This window comes from Phyllobates terribilis, unplaced genomic scaffold (assembly GCF_046119375.1).
Source record: "Phyllobates terribilis strain yellow unplaced genomic scaffold, ASM4611937v1 Scaffold_1__5_contigs__length_1240528914, whole genome shotgun sequence".
Lineage (NCBI taxonomy): Eukaryota > Metazoa > Chordata > Amphibia > Anura > Dendrobatidae > Phyllobates > Phyllobates terribilis.
The window spans coordinates 475,819,539-475,832,894 of record NW_027362761.1 but is presented as its reverse complement, the minus strand read 5'-3'; positions in this window follow the sequence as shown (position 1 = coordinate 475,832,894).

The window sequence follows — 13,356 nt, the reverse complement described above, 5'->3', positions numbered from 1 at the left end:
TTTTCAAAGGGGGTGTACTCATTTATGCTGAACACTGTATATATACATATGCAATTTTTCTCCAACGTAAAGCTGTATGGGTACACTATAGCAAATGATTGTATATTGTTCTGTCTTTTTATGTAGCCTATTTTCCTGAGGATGGGAATTTGTGAATCATAGGAAGTGGGCGCTGCTGTAACAGTATTGCTGCATGTGTGTGAGACAGAGAGCACAGCAGGGGCGCGTGTGGCAGAGAGCTTTATAGAGGCGCAGGAAAAGCAGGACAGTGGATCAGAGACAGAGACTTCAGGGAGCAGCTAGACAGAGTGGGAAACAGCAAAACCGCCAACAAGTCAAGCAAAGAGCAGGAGGCACCTGCTTGATTAAAGGATATGGACAGCTTTGGACACTTTTTTATTTTTAATTAAATGAACATAATTTGGTCTAAAAATAGTTTTTGCATTTTGGTTTCATTAAACATTTTGCACCATCTGCCTTGTATTGCCTCTGTGTTGCACTGGCTATTGCTCGCTGTAGGATGAAGTATCTAAGAATCCGTCAGTCAGCTTCTTCTGATGGGAGTAAATTTTATCTGTCTTTTTACATGAAGCTGAGCTGACGTTTGTGATAATAAAATGAGTTACAAGAGTTATAGGTAAAAGAATTACCTACTTTCCCATCAGAATGAGCTGATTGATTCTAAGTCATATCATTCAGCAGCCAGCAAAGTGCATGGATATAAAAAACCTGTAAAAGACAAATAGTGTACAATCGCCAATGAAACCCAAATACAAAAAAATATTTGTAGCTCAAAATGTATTAATTGAAATGGTAACAGTACTCAAGCAATATAAAAACGTTGTTATACATCTTATCAGAAAAATCTGCTTCTTTCTCCACAACTCCTCTGCCTCCTGTACTTACCATTCACTCTGAAAAATGACAAGAAAAACTGACATAGTGAGGGGTCAGGTTACGCTTTGTATTATAATGTATACTTAGGGGAGGGAGGTTGGGTGCAAGTTAGATACAGATTCTAGCTAGTTTTTCCCAGTGTTGGATTCACAGCTAGATCGCTCAGTACTGATGTATAATTTCCTCCATTTTGCTATTTTTCTGTCTTTTTGCTACAAAATGGAAATTTCCATAATTATTATTGTATAAATAAAAAAAATAATGACATTTATTCTTGCCCACCTAATAAGCAGAGTCTCAGTGGCTAGGCATGCTGTTGTACACACGTGGTAGTAAACAAGGGGATAAATGATCTAACTATGAAAAAACTGCACAAACGCCACCTGGTTTTTGTACAGACTATAGTATCCAGTAACACAGGCTCTAGTGTCTTCAATGTGACCTGGATAAACCCTGAAGGAAAAACTAGAGAAAACAACTGAGACCTGGCTCCCTAAAAGGCTGTCGAATGTATCACGTAGCTCCTAAGGAATTGAGGGAGAGTGCAGCATAAGAAAGAAACCCCAGTAGTACACTTATCTGACGGGCCTAGAAGTAGGACTAAAACTCCAAGCAGAATCCACTAAATACTATCACACCAGCAGAGCAGACCAGCAGTGGGTAGGTTTAAATAGCAGCACCTGCAGTGTGATAGAACAGGCTAGATAACAAATGAAAAACACCTGCTGTCCGAAAAGAATGGACAAAGGCATAAGGTAATCAGCACTCGGACAGCGACAGAACCTGCTGTGTCTCAGTGGACAGAGATGCTGACAGAAGAGCACAGGAACGCCAGATCAAATCTCGAGGCATGATATTACCCCCTCCACGATGGGGCACTGGACCCACCGAGACCCCCATCTCCCGATGTTGCTGCCAGAACTCTTTTATGAGATGATCCACATGCAGATCTTCCACATTAACCCAGGAGTTGTCCTACGGGCCGTAAGCCTTCCACTTAATCAAATACTGCACCCGGCATTTGGCACGTCTGGAACCCAAAACTCGCCCAACCTCAAACTCCTGATCCTCCTCCAAATCCATCTCAACGGTGTCCCAAGAACTAGGTGTCCCCTCAAATCTTTTAAGCACAGAGGAATGAAAGAAATTATTGATACTCCACGCCTCCATGAGCTGTAGTTTGACTGTCTCAGGATTAAGGATTTTAATTACTTTATATGAATCAACAAATTTGGGAGCAAATTTTCTAGACGGTCCTTGAGACATACATTTTTTGAGGATAACCATTCTACCCTAAAAATAGGAGCCCTCCTACGTGTACGGTTAGCAGTTCTCTCGGCCCGGTCACAAGTTACCAGAAGACCTTTTTCAACCTCCTTCCATACCTTAATGAAGAGTGAAGAAAAATTTCTCCTCCTCTAGTACGGATGACTGCAAAACCGAAAAATTCCCAAACACAGGACGAAAACCTTCACAACTAAAAAAAAACGAGGTACCAGTAGCTGTAGAGGTACGATTATTAAGAGCAAACTCAGCAAGAGGTAGAAATTAAACCCAATCTTCCTAATTAGATGAAACAAAACATCTTTAGTACTGTGCAACCTCTTGATTCATTCTCTCTGTCTGACCATTAGTCTCTGGGTGGTAACTTGGGGAGAATGAGTACCTAATCTGAAGAAAAAACTACGCCAGAAGCTAGACAAAATCTGAAACCCTCTGTCAGAAATAATGTTCTTAAGAACACCATGTAATTTAACTATGTGCGAGATGAACAACACAGACAGATTTTTAGCCATTGGCAATTTCTGCATCGGAACCAAATGCACCATTTTACTGAAACGGTCCACCACCACCCACGCTACCGTTTTACCCCCCGAATTAGATAGATCGGTGACGAACTTCATGGACAAGTGCATTCAAGGCTGAGACAGGATTTCATTAGGCTGGAGAAAACCCACCGGGGCATGGTGAGAGGCTTTGGCTCAGGCATAAACTCTGCATTTCCAGACGTAATCATCAACGTCTTTATGAGCGTTTTGCCACCAAAAGGACCTAGCTATAGCTCTCCAGGTGGCCGAGAGGACAGGCTAGATAACGAATGAAAAACACCTGCTGTCCGAAAAGAATGGACAAAGTCAAAAGGTAACCAGCACCCAGACAGCGACAAAACCCTCTGTGGCTCAGCGGACAGAGGCGTCAACAGAAGAGCGCAGGACTGCCAGAACAAATCTCGAGGCATAACACATGCTCTGTTGTTCTCCCCATAACCAATGAACTTGCAGAGACTCTGCAGTAGCATGGTGGTAAAGCTGTGAAGACTTGTGCAAAAGTATAAAGGGACCATATTATAAGCTGCCAGAGAGGAAAAGGGATGAAAAGGTTTTACTTATGGTAGAAACTGCTTTAAGACTACAGAGACTACAGTATATAGGAATGCAAGACTGAACTCGATTGTAATAAAATCTCTTGGACAGGGCCATATACTTACAATTGCCTTGCAATCAAACACTCTTAGCTTAAAGGTATCACCTCTAAAATGGGCATAGTGATAGGACTTACAACTGTCCTTAAAATTTCACAAACTATGAAATACAGCTACTGTTCAAAACAGCCAATTCATCTTCTAAGTGAAGGCCACAGATCACAATAAACAGCTGAGATAATGGTAAATCCATATTGCAGTTTTGTGACATTTTCAGACTTTTTCTTATAGTTTACAAAATGATTAGACGTTGACAGAGGCTGACACTATGAACTTGCAGATTAATATAACGGCATGAACAAAATAAAAAAAGCGCTAAACAGTCAGTGGAAAGAACCTATGCATTTTAATATAAAAACAACTCGCTCTTCATATGTTCAGTCTTTTGATCGTATTGTAACGGCTCCAGGTTTCCAAAAACGCTAAGTAGTTAAAAGATGTGACCTGACCATTCTTCAGGCGGCTTTTACTTGGATGATGCTCACTAGTTTATACAGTACAATTTCAAAAATGAAAAAAAAGAAAAATCTGGCAGCCAAAGTTATCGCTAAAAATAATTCAAGAAGAAAAACGCAGGCGTTTCCTGAAGTGTCTTCTGCTTGAAAAACTTGCCAGGTTCTCTCACACATAAAAGACATTGTGTGCACATACCTTAAGCTTCAGTCATACCTACGAAGAGAAGAAAAAGGCAAGGTGCTCCATGTTGCAGAAATCCTTAACCAAGTAGGTTTTTGTGACATCTGTCAGAAAGGGCATATGGTAGTATGTTCAACGTAGAGGGATGTGCAAAGAGCAGGCACAACCAGAGATGGAATAAATCAGCTGCGGATTGCCTTAGGTGATGGTGAAGTGCAGGAATCATCATGTATCAGATAAATTAATGAAGAAAATACAAAAAAACTAGCATATATTGGGCTGCTGAGTATGACAAGCAGGTAATATATCCATAAGAATTTACTTAAAATAAATGAATACAGGGCTACGGGTTTCAACATTGGACAGAAGTCTTCCATAGACCAAGCATGTACAATAGTAGTAGAACAGCGTATAAATAGATAAAAAAGGCAGAGAAGGTGTGATACTGGTCACTACACATAGACAAAATGTGAGGCTGGGTAGTCAAGATGTTCGGGGTCAGATACCAAGAGGGCTCGTCATAAACAAGGGGGTAAGGCAAAGGCGTAGTCAGGTCACTGTCCGAGGTCAAAATTCCAGAAAGGTAGTGGATCAAGACAAAGGGGCTAAGCAAACGGATGGTCAGAGGCAAGGTCCAAGGTCAGACAGCAATAGATCAGAGACAGAACACTGAAGAACAAGGCAAACATCCACCACTAAGCTAAGACTACAGTTGGCAGTAATTAGAGTTAGACAGCTAGATAAATAGCCAGGGAATCACTCAGAACAGGAGACACCTGTAGGAAACCCAGCACACCCCGGCGCTGATTGGGTGACTGGACTGTCACTCATAACACTGACAACTCAGCACGTACCAGCCTCAGATTGGACGGTTGAACTGTCTGTCACAATACTGACAGCTCAGCAGACCCCTGATCAAGCTTGGACAGCTGAGCTGCCACTCACTGCCCTGAGTGGAGGAATCCTGATAGAAGGGTTACACAATCACATCATGGGATCAATACACAATGCATAATGCATAATACATAATGTTAACACATGGTGGTGTACAATATAAACGTGGAATATAACAAAAAAAACATCCAGTGTTAAAATGAAATCACTAAAAGAGGGTTACATAATGACATCATGGGGTCAATCAAATAAATAAATGAGCCATTGGTAAAAAGTACATAATGCCAAACAGAATATTTTATGATATAGACTTGGAATATGATGATAGAAATCTTCAATGTTAAAAAGAAAATTACTAAAAGTTGGGACTTGTAGTGCTGAAATTTGTAGTACCACATCAACAAACATGACGATGACCAGGGTCAGACGTACCATTGGTGTAATGTGTGAGGCCGCTCAGAGGCTCAAGAGTTAAGGAGGCCAACTTCTATATCGAAAAGTGGTGGGATTGTGTATTATGATGAGCTATTGGTCTGCCAAGGACCCATATACTTTGCTTGCACAGGGGCCCTCTTCTGTCTGTGCCCTCCCCTGGTCATGACGATATTAATTATTAAAAAACAATTCATAAGTGGAAAAATGTGTAAACAGGCTGCCAATAACCTGATGCATGAGCAAAAGGCTCATTCATTGGGTGAAATGATCTTTTGTGCAATGCAAATGATCATCGTTCTTGGCGTTGTAGCGTCCTGTGTAAACAGGTCTCACACCACAGAACGATCTATTACAGATCGCTTGGTGCAGATGGTTTACTGTAGTCTGCCTGTTTAATCAGGCCATTACATGACTGCAGATATATTTACTGATCATCAGTCATTTACTGCTGCCTGTTTGTGTAAATGGACCATAAGTCTCAGTCACCATACATTATGTCAAAGCGCTCCCATGAACAGTACAAACCAGAGAATGCCCCATAAATGACATCTGCCAGAAAATAGTGCCTAAGCAGTGCCTGCCAGGAGCTGCCACATCAAATCTAGCCCACCAATACTGCTGCTTTCACAATGCTATATTGCTAAATTGGATCTCTTGCTATATACGTTTGACTGGTGCTGCCTATATCACATTTAGCTACTGGACTTGTCTTATACCATCTCTACGGTGGCCATAAGGTCACTCTGTGTGTGGATAGGAACATTTGATACCTGTGCCAGCAGCTTCCCCAACGGCATGCTGCGGACATTGGTAAAAGAGGGTGATAATGGACAATAAGGGCCGCTGTTTGGGGAACCCGTGGAAAACTGGGCAGTGGGCAGTTGAACAATGTCCATATCCCCACATTGTGATTTGCATTGCTGGCCCTTCTCTACAGTGTCTACTGCATCAGCTCAAGTTAAGCCACAACTCTTAAAGCGCACCTGTCAGCAGGATTGTGCTCAGTAAACTACATACACTGTCAGGTGGGCGACATTACACTGATTAATATAATACTTTGGTTGATGAAATCCGTGCTGTGGTTCTTGTGTAATCTTTACTTTCAGTTTGTAGATAATGATATGCTTGTGATCCGGTGCATCTAGTAGTGCAGGGCTAGGTAAAATAGAAGGCAGGTTAGTGAAGGCACAGTGAGCTGTCATAAGAGCATACAGATGAATATGTAAGCAGAGCACCAGATAGAGCGCCCCCCACAGGCCACCCCGAAGTATGATCATATCATTATCTCCAAACTGAAAGTAAAGATTACACAAGAACCACAGGACAGATTTAATCAACCAAGGTATCATTTTAAACAGTGTAATGTTGCCCACCTGACAGTGTATGTAGTTTACTGAGCACAATCCTGCTGACAGGTGCGCTTTAAGTGTTATGTCATATTACAATGACACTCTCAGAAGCACCCTGGTCCAAGTAGCGTCCCTCACCCTCAGAACCTCCAAATACAGAGTAAAACAGCCATGGTTCACACCGCAAACTCGATTTTAGTGATGAGTGAGCAATCGAATCGAACAAATTGGAGTGCTCGACCCGAGCAACAAGCCCAATGTAAGTCTATGGAAAACGTGAGCATTTTTCCGACGGCTCCCCCAGATGTCTGCAGGGGGCCTTAAAACTGCCCAAATGGATGGGAACAGTGCTGAAATGACATGGGAACAGAATGGGGAAGACCCCTGGAAGCATCTCTGACCCCCAGGTCACTGCTGTGACCAATGTTGTCAGAGTATTACGCCACTTTTAAGGACTCACAATAAAACATACAAAAACTAAACCAAAATGGATTTTCCAGGGAAAAATGTTAAGGAACATCCTTTCCAGGGTAATGACTTATCTATAAGGTAAAATAAATAGCCAAAAATAAAAATGCTCCTCCACACCTTGGGCTATGTTCACACAAAGCATTTTTTATGCGTTTTTGCACTTTTGCATTGCTTTCAATGGTGAAAAATGCATTCTCCAGTAATTGTCATTTTAACATTTTACTATCTTATCTTCCCATGTGATGTGTGGGGCATGATCAGACACATCCTGTTTCATTTATGAAGGAGGTACTTTATTCTTAAAGGGCCAGCAGTCGGCCCTCACTATTGTTAGAGAGCCATTAGCCGGCTATGCTTTGTTGTTCCCATTATTAAAGAGTGGGTCTCCTATACTGTTATTGCGTATGCAGTGACTGCAAGGGCTGCCAAAAATTTAGATGCACCCCAAAACCCCTTTGAAGAGACATAGAGGAGGACCTCAGTAAAAAAAAAGTTCCCATTATAAAGGAGTAGGTCTCCTATAGTGGTACTGCCAATGCAGTGACTGCAAGGGCTGCCTAAATTTGGGAAAAAACCCAATACCAATTTAAAGACACATAGAGGTGGGCCTCAGTAACAAAATGTTCCCATTAGAAAGGAGCGGTTCTGCTATACAGTTATTGCATATGCAGTGACTACAATGGCTGCATAAATTTGGGAAAAACCCCAATACCAATTTAAAGACACATAAAGGAAGGCTTCCATAACAAAATGTTCCCGTTATAAAGGAGCGGGTCTCCCATACTGTTCTTGCATATGCAGTGACTGCAAGGGCTTCCAAAAATTTGGACACACTCCAATTCCCTTTGGAAGAGACGTAGAGGAGGGCCTCGTGAAAAAATGCTCCCATAATTAGGAAGTGGGCCTCCCATACTGTTATTGCCTATGCAGTGAATGCGAGGGCTGCCAAAAATTTTGAGTCACTCCAATGGTAGATATTGTGGTGATATGGTGGTGGAGGATGAGAGGAAGGAGGAGGACAACAGAAAATAGACAAAATCAGGAAGCGTATACCCATGTCTGGGTGTGAAGAGGTGCATGGAAATAGCCCTCCCAAAATAAGACACTGGGTTTGAGTTTATGTTATGCTGCTATAATTCGGTGGTGCTGAGAAGTCTGGCCCAATCCAGCCCTTGTTCATTTTTATAAGAGTCAGCCTGTCAGCATTATCAGTTGATAGGTGGATGCGCCTATCAGTTATAATTTCCCCGGTGGCACTAAAAACCCGCTCTGACGAAACACTAGCGGCAGGGCAGGCCAGGATCTTCAAGGCATAGAGAGCCAGTTTATGCCACGTGTCCAGCTGGGATACCCAATAATTATTAGTCACAGATTAATCATGGAGGACGTTGGTACGGTCGGCAAGGTACTCCTTCAGCATCTTCGTAAAATTATCCCTCCTTGTGAGAGTACCCCGCGAATCAGGGCCTGTATGATGGGAGGGTCTGAGAAAACTGTCCCAGAACCTTGACCGTGTTCCCCTGCCTCTGCTGGATCGTATTCATGTCTCTCTCGCCTGTACTCCTTAGTTGTCCAAGGAAGTGCGACCACTGCAGCCAGCGTTTTCAGATGGGAATATTTTTAATAATTCCGCAACAAGGGCCTTCTGTTACTGCCCAACTTTATTAGGCCTGTCCGCCACAGGAATAAAAGATAGAAAGTTCTCCTTGTAGCATGGGTCTAGAAGTGTCACAAACCACTAATGACTGTCACCCAAAATTTGGAGAACGCAAGGGTCACGGGAAAGGCAGCGTAACATAAACTCAGCCATATGTGCCAGACTGCTAACAGGCAAGACTTCCGTGTCCTTACCAAGAGGACTACTGATCATGCACTCTTTCTCCTCCTTCTCCCTCTCCTCCGACCATCCATGCTGAACAGATGGTATGACAGTTGTGCGGGTAGTCCGTCTATAGCGCAGGAAACTAGCTTCTGTTCTTCCTTCTCCTCCTCCTCTTCCTTATTGTCACCTAATCAACGTTGGAATGAGATGAGGCTGGGCTGTATCACCCTGTATAGTTCCTTGCTCTATCTCATCGTGCTCCGCCTGCAATGCCTCCTCTTTAATTATGAGCAGCGATCGTTTCAGAAGACAGAGAAGCGGGATGGTGACGCTAATTATGGCGTCATCGCTGCTCACCATCTTGGTAGAGTCCTCAAAGTTTTGGAGGACGGCACATATGTCTGACATCCATGCCCAGTTCTCAGCTGTTATGTGCGAAGGCTGACCTGAATACCGGCAGACATTTTGAAGCTGGTACTATTGAACAACTGCCTTGTGCTGCTCACAAATCCCTCCCAACATCTGCAAGGTTGAGTTCCAATGCATGGGGACATCGCACACCAGTCGGTGAGCTGGAATCTGCAAACGCTGCTGTATCACAGCAAAGGCGGTGAAAGCTGGAGCTGACTTTATAAAATAGGCATTGAGAAACCTCTGAACCACGAGGTTAAGTACATGGGCCAGGCATGGTACGTGTGTGAGCTCGCCTCACTTCAGAGCCGCCACCAGGTTCTGGCCATTGTCACACACGACCATGCCTGGCTGTAGGTTCAGCGATGACAGCCACAGATCTGCCTGCTCTTTCAGAGCTTTCCACAACTCTTCAGCGGTATGCGGTTTGTCACCTAAGCATATTAGCTTCAGCACAGCCTGTTGCCGCTTGGCCGAGGCAGTGCTGCAGTGCTTCCAGCTTCTGACTGATGTGGGCATTTCGGAGATGGAGGCTGAAGAGGAAGAGGAGGGGGTGCAGGAGCTATAGAATGTGAGGGTAACCCTGATTGACCCAGGGCCCGCAATCCTCGGCGTCGGAAGGACATGTTCCATCCCAAGGTCTGAATGGGTCCTTGCTCCCACTATATTAACCCAGTGTGCCATCAGCGAGATGTACCATCCCTGCCCACAAGCACTTGTCCACTTGTCCATGGTTAGATGGCCCTTCCCAGTAACTGCGTTGTTGCGGGCATGGCTAATGTTCTGGGACACGTGCTTGTGTTATACGGGGACGGCACACAAGGAGAAATAGTGGCGGCTGGGGACTAAGTGCCGAGGAATGGCCGCCGCCATCAGGTTGCGGAAAGCTTCCGTTTCAACCAGCCTAAAAGGCAACATTTTCAGAGCAAGCATTCGCGAAATGTGTGAATTTAGCAGGATGGCTTGTGGGGCGTTGGCTGCGTATTTGCGATTGCGTTCCAAGGACTGGGGTAGGGACAACTGAATGCTGCGCTGGGACAAGGATGTGGACATGGTTGCTGATGGTGCTAGTTGAGAGTGTGCAACGATAGGTGCAGGACAGGAGGCATCTTTGCATGCGCCATGGACAGGGGATTGGCGTGCATGCTCAACAGCGGAAGAAGCAGTGGTGTCACCTGCAGACACTGTTTCTGGACCCTGGCGTTCGGCCCACTTAGTCGGGTGCTTTGATGTCATGTGCCTGATCATGCTGGTGGTGGTCCGACTGCTAGTTTTGCTACCCCTGCTAATGCTGGCCTGGAAGATGGTGCAAATGGCCTTTTTGGGGTTATCTGCAGAGTCTTTAAAAAAGAACCAGACTCGGGAAGACTTAACAGTTGTACTGGCAACTTCCGTCGTGTTGGTGTTCCGGGGAGCGGTTGCCCGCCTTGTGTCTGTGGCCACCACACTGCTTGTTCCTGCCTGCTGTGGTGGTATGCCTCCCTCCCCCTTGTGTGCTGCTGTCCTCGCTCTGCATGTCGATGTCACCTTGCCAGGTTGGGTCAGTGACTTCATCGTCCACCACCTCATCTTCCACTTAAGCACCCTGGTCCTCCTCCTGACTTCTTGCCAGTTGTGTCTCATCATCATCATCCACCTCTTGCGACAGTAATTGCACTTTCCCACAGTCGCCTTCGTGTGACCGCGTCTGCTCAAATATTTGGGCACCACTACACACGTTCTCCTCTTGCCCCGCTTGAGAGGCCCGACTCTATAAATGGAAAAGTAAACAGCTCTTCGGAGTGTCCAAGTGTGGGATAAGTTGTCTCCGGACACTCGGCATGGTGGGAGGAAGAAGAATCAGACTGAGGAATATGCGGTCCAGACTCACGGCTACTGAGACATGACCGTGTGGAAGACAGGGTGATGGTGGTAGTGGCAAAGTGACTGGAAGCATTATCTGCTATCCAACCAACAACCTTTTGACACTACAGACCTCACCAGGTATTCTATTTTCCCTGGCGATAACTAGAAGTGACACATATTAATTCAAATAAAAAAAATATATATTTTATTAAATATCTCAAAATTGTTAAAAAACAGACAAGGTGCAGGAAAAAAGGTACAGGAACTATAATATCTAATAATGAAAGCAATCTTGTAAAAATACAACACTAATTGTAGTTCCAAATCAAGTAAAAATATATATATGCATGATTAGATTTTGCAGGGGTTGAGTACAGGAGCTTCCATTCAGACATCTTAGCGTCCCTTTAACAGGTAAAAACAACCTTCAGTTCCACCAGTCTTTTAATATATGTGTTTGATACTCCGTTATTCTGAGTGATCGCAGGCTAAAAAAACATGACCATAGTGGATACATTCACATGCCTGCCAGCCTGTCTATCTGCCGTGCCTGCCAGCCTGTCTATCTGCCGTGCCTGCCAGCCTGTCTACCTGCCGTGCCCACTGGCTTGCCTACCCGGATCACCTGTCAGGTTACCTGCTGTGTCCGTCTGCTTGTCTACCTGGATCACCTGTCTGGCTACCAGCCGTACCCACCTGCTTGCCTACCCGGATCACCCGTCAAGCTACCTGCCGCTGTACCTGTCAGCCTCAGCCACCTGACCCGTGGGAGTCGCCTGCTCTCACACAAGGTCGATCCCAGAGTGGCACCTGGTTCCTGTGCTCGGTCCTTCCTTGGTTCACGGAGTCAACTAAGCCGCCATGTGGTCAGGGCCGGTCCAAGTAGGCGCTTAGTTATGCCCCTCTGGTCCCTCCTTGCATCCCAGCACAGAGGTTCCACCACCCGGACCCGTAACAGTTTGCACAGGCCATGGAATCCGGTGGCTCCCAGGCTCCTTCGCTCTCAGACCTGTACCAAGAGGTCTCTCGCCAGAGAGCCCAACAGGATATTATCCTGTCCTACCTGCGGACAGTCAACTCCCGCCTGGACGTGCTGTCCACCCCGACTGTGTCCGCCTCTAACCGAGCGGCACACGCTCCGGCGGCACCTCAACCCAGCGGCGCTGTGGCATCCGGCTTTGGACCCCGGCTATCTGCTCCTTTACGTTATGGTGGTCACCCGGCCATATGTAGGGGCTTCATAAATCAGTGCACCTTGCACTTTGAACTCCTGGTACACCAGTTCACCTCCGACCGGGCCAAGGTGGCTTTCATCATGTCTCACCTCACCGGAGAGGCGTTGGCATGGTTTAACCCTCTGTGGGAGAGAGGGGATCCTCTGGTGTCCGATCTCCAGGCTTTCCTCGCGGCTTTCCGGAAGGTGTTCGATGAGCCTGGACGAAAATCTTCTACTGCCTCCTCACTTCTCCCACTCCGCCAAGGGAGTCTCTCTGTGGGTCAGTATTCCGTGCGTTTCCGAACCCTCGCATCTGAACTTGCCTGGAACAATGAAGCCCTGGTGTCCACCTTTTGGGAGGGCCTTTCCGGATGGATCAAGGATGAGCTAGCCGGTCATGACATACTTTCCTCCCTGGATTACCTGGTGTCATTAGCTTCCCGTTTTCTGGAATGTGCTAATGAGAGAACCTGTGAGAGGAAACCTCTGCACCTTGCTCCCGTCTTCCAAAGTCCAGTCTCGCAACCTCACTCCCCCGGGTGTCTTCTCCAGAGCCTATGCAAATTGACCAAGTAAAGATGGTCGAGTCTCGCCAGGAGACCTGTCATGCTGAGGGGAGTTGCTTCTATTGTGGCAATATAGAGCATCAGATCCGCTCTTGCCTGGTGAGACCGGGAAACTCCAGTGTCTAGGACCGCTCAGAGAGGTGGTCCTAGGCAAGAGTTCTTCCTCTCCGCCCTTGAGTCTGTCCGTTTCCGTTACCAGTGGTGAGACCCGCTTCTTCGAGACTGCCCATCTGGATTCTGGAGCCCCTGGGAATCTCATCCAACAGGCCGTTGTGGAGCGTTTTCAGATTCCTACCATACGTCTGGCGGATCCTTTAGCGGTTTCCTCTGTG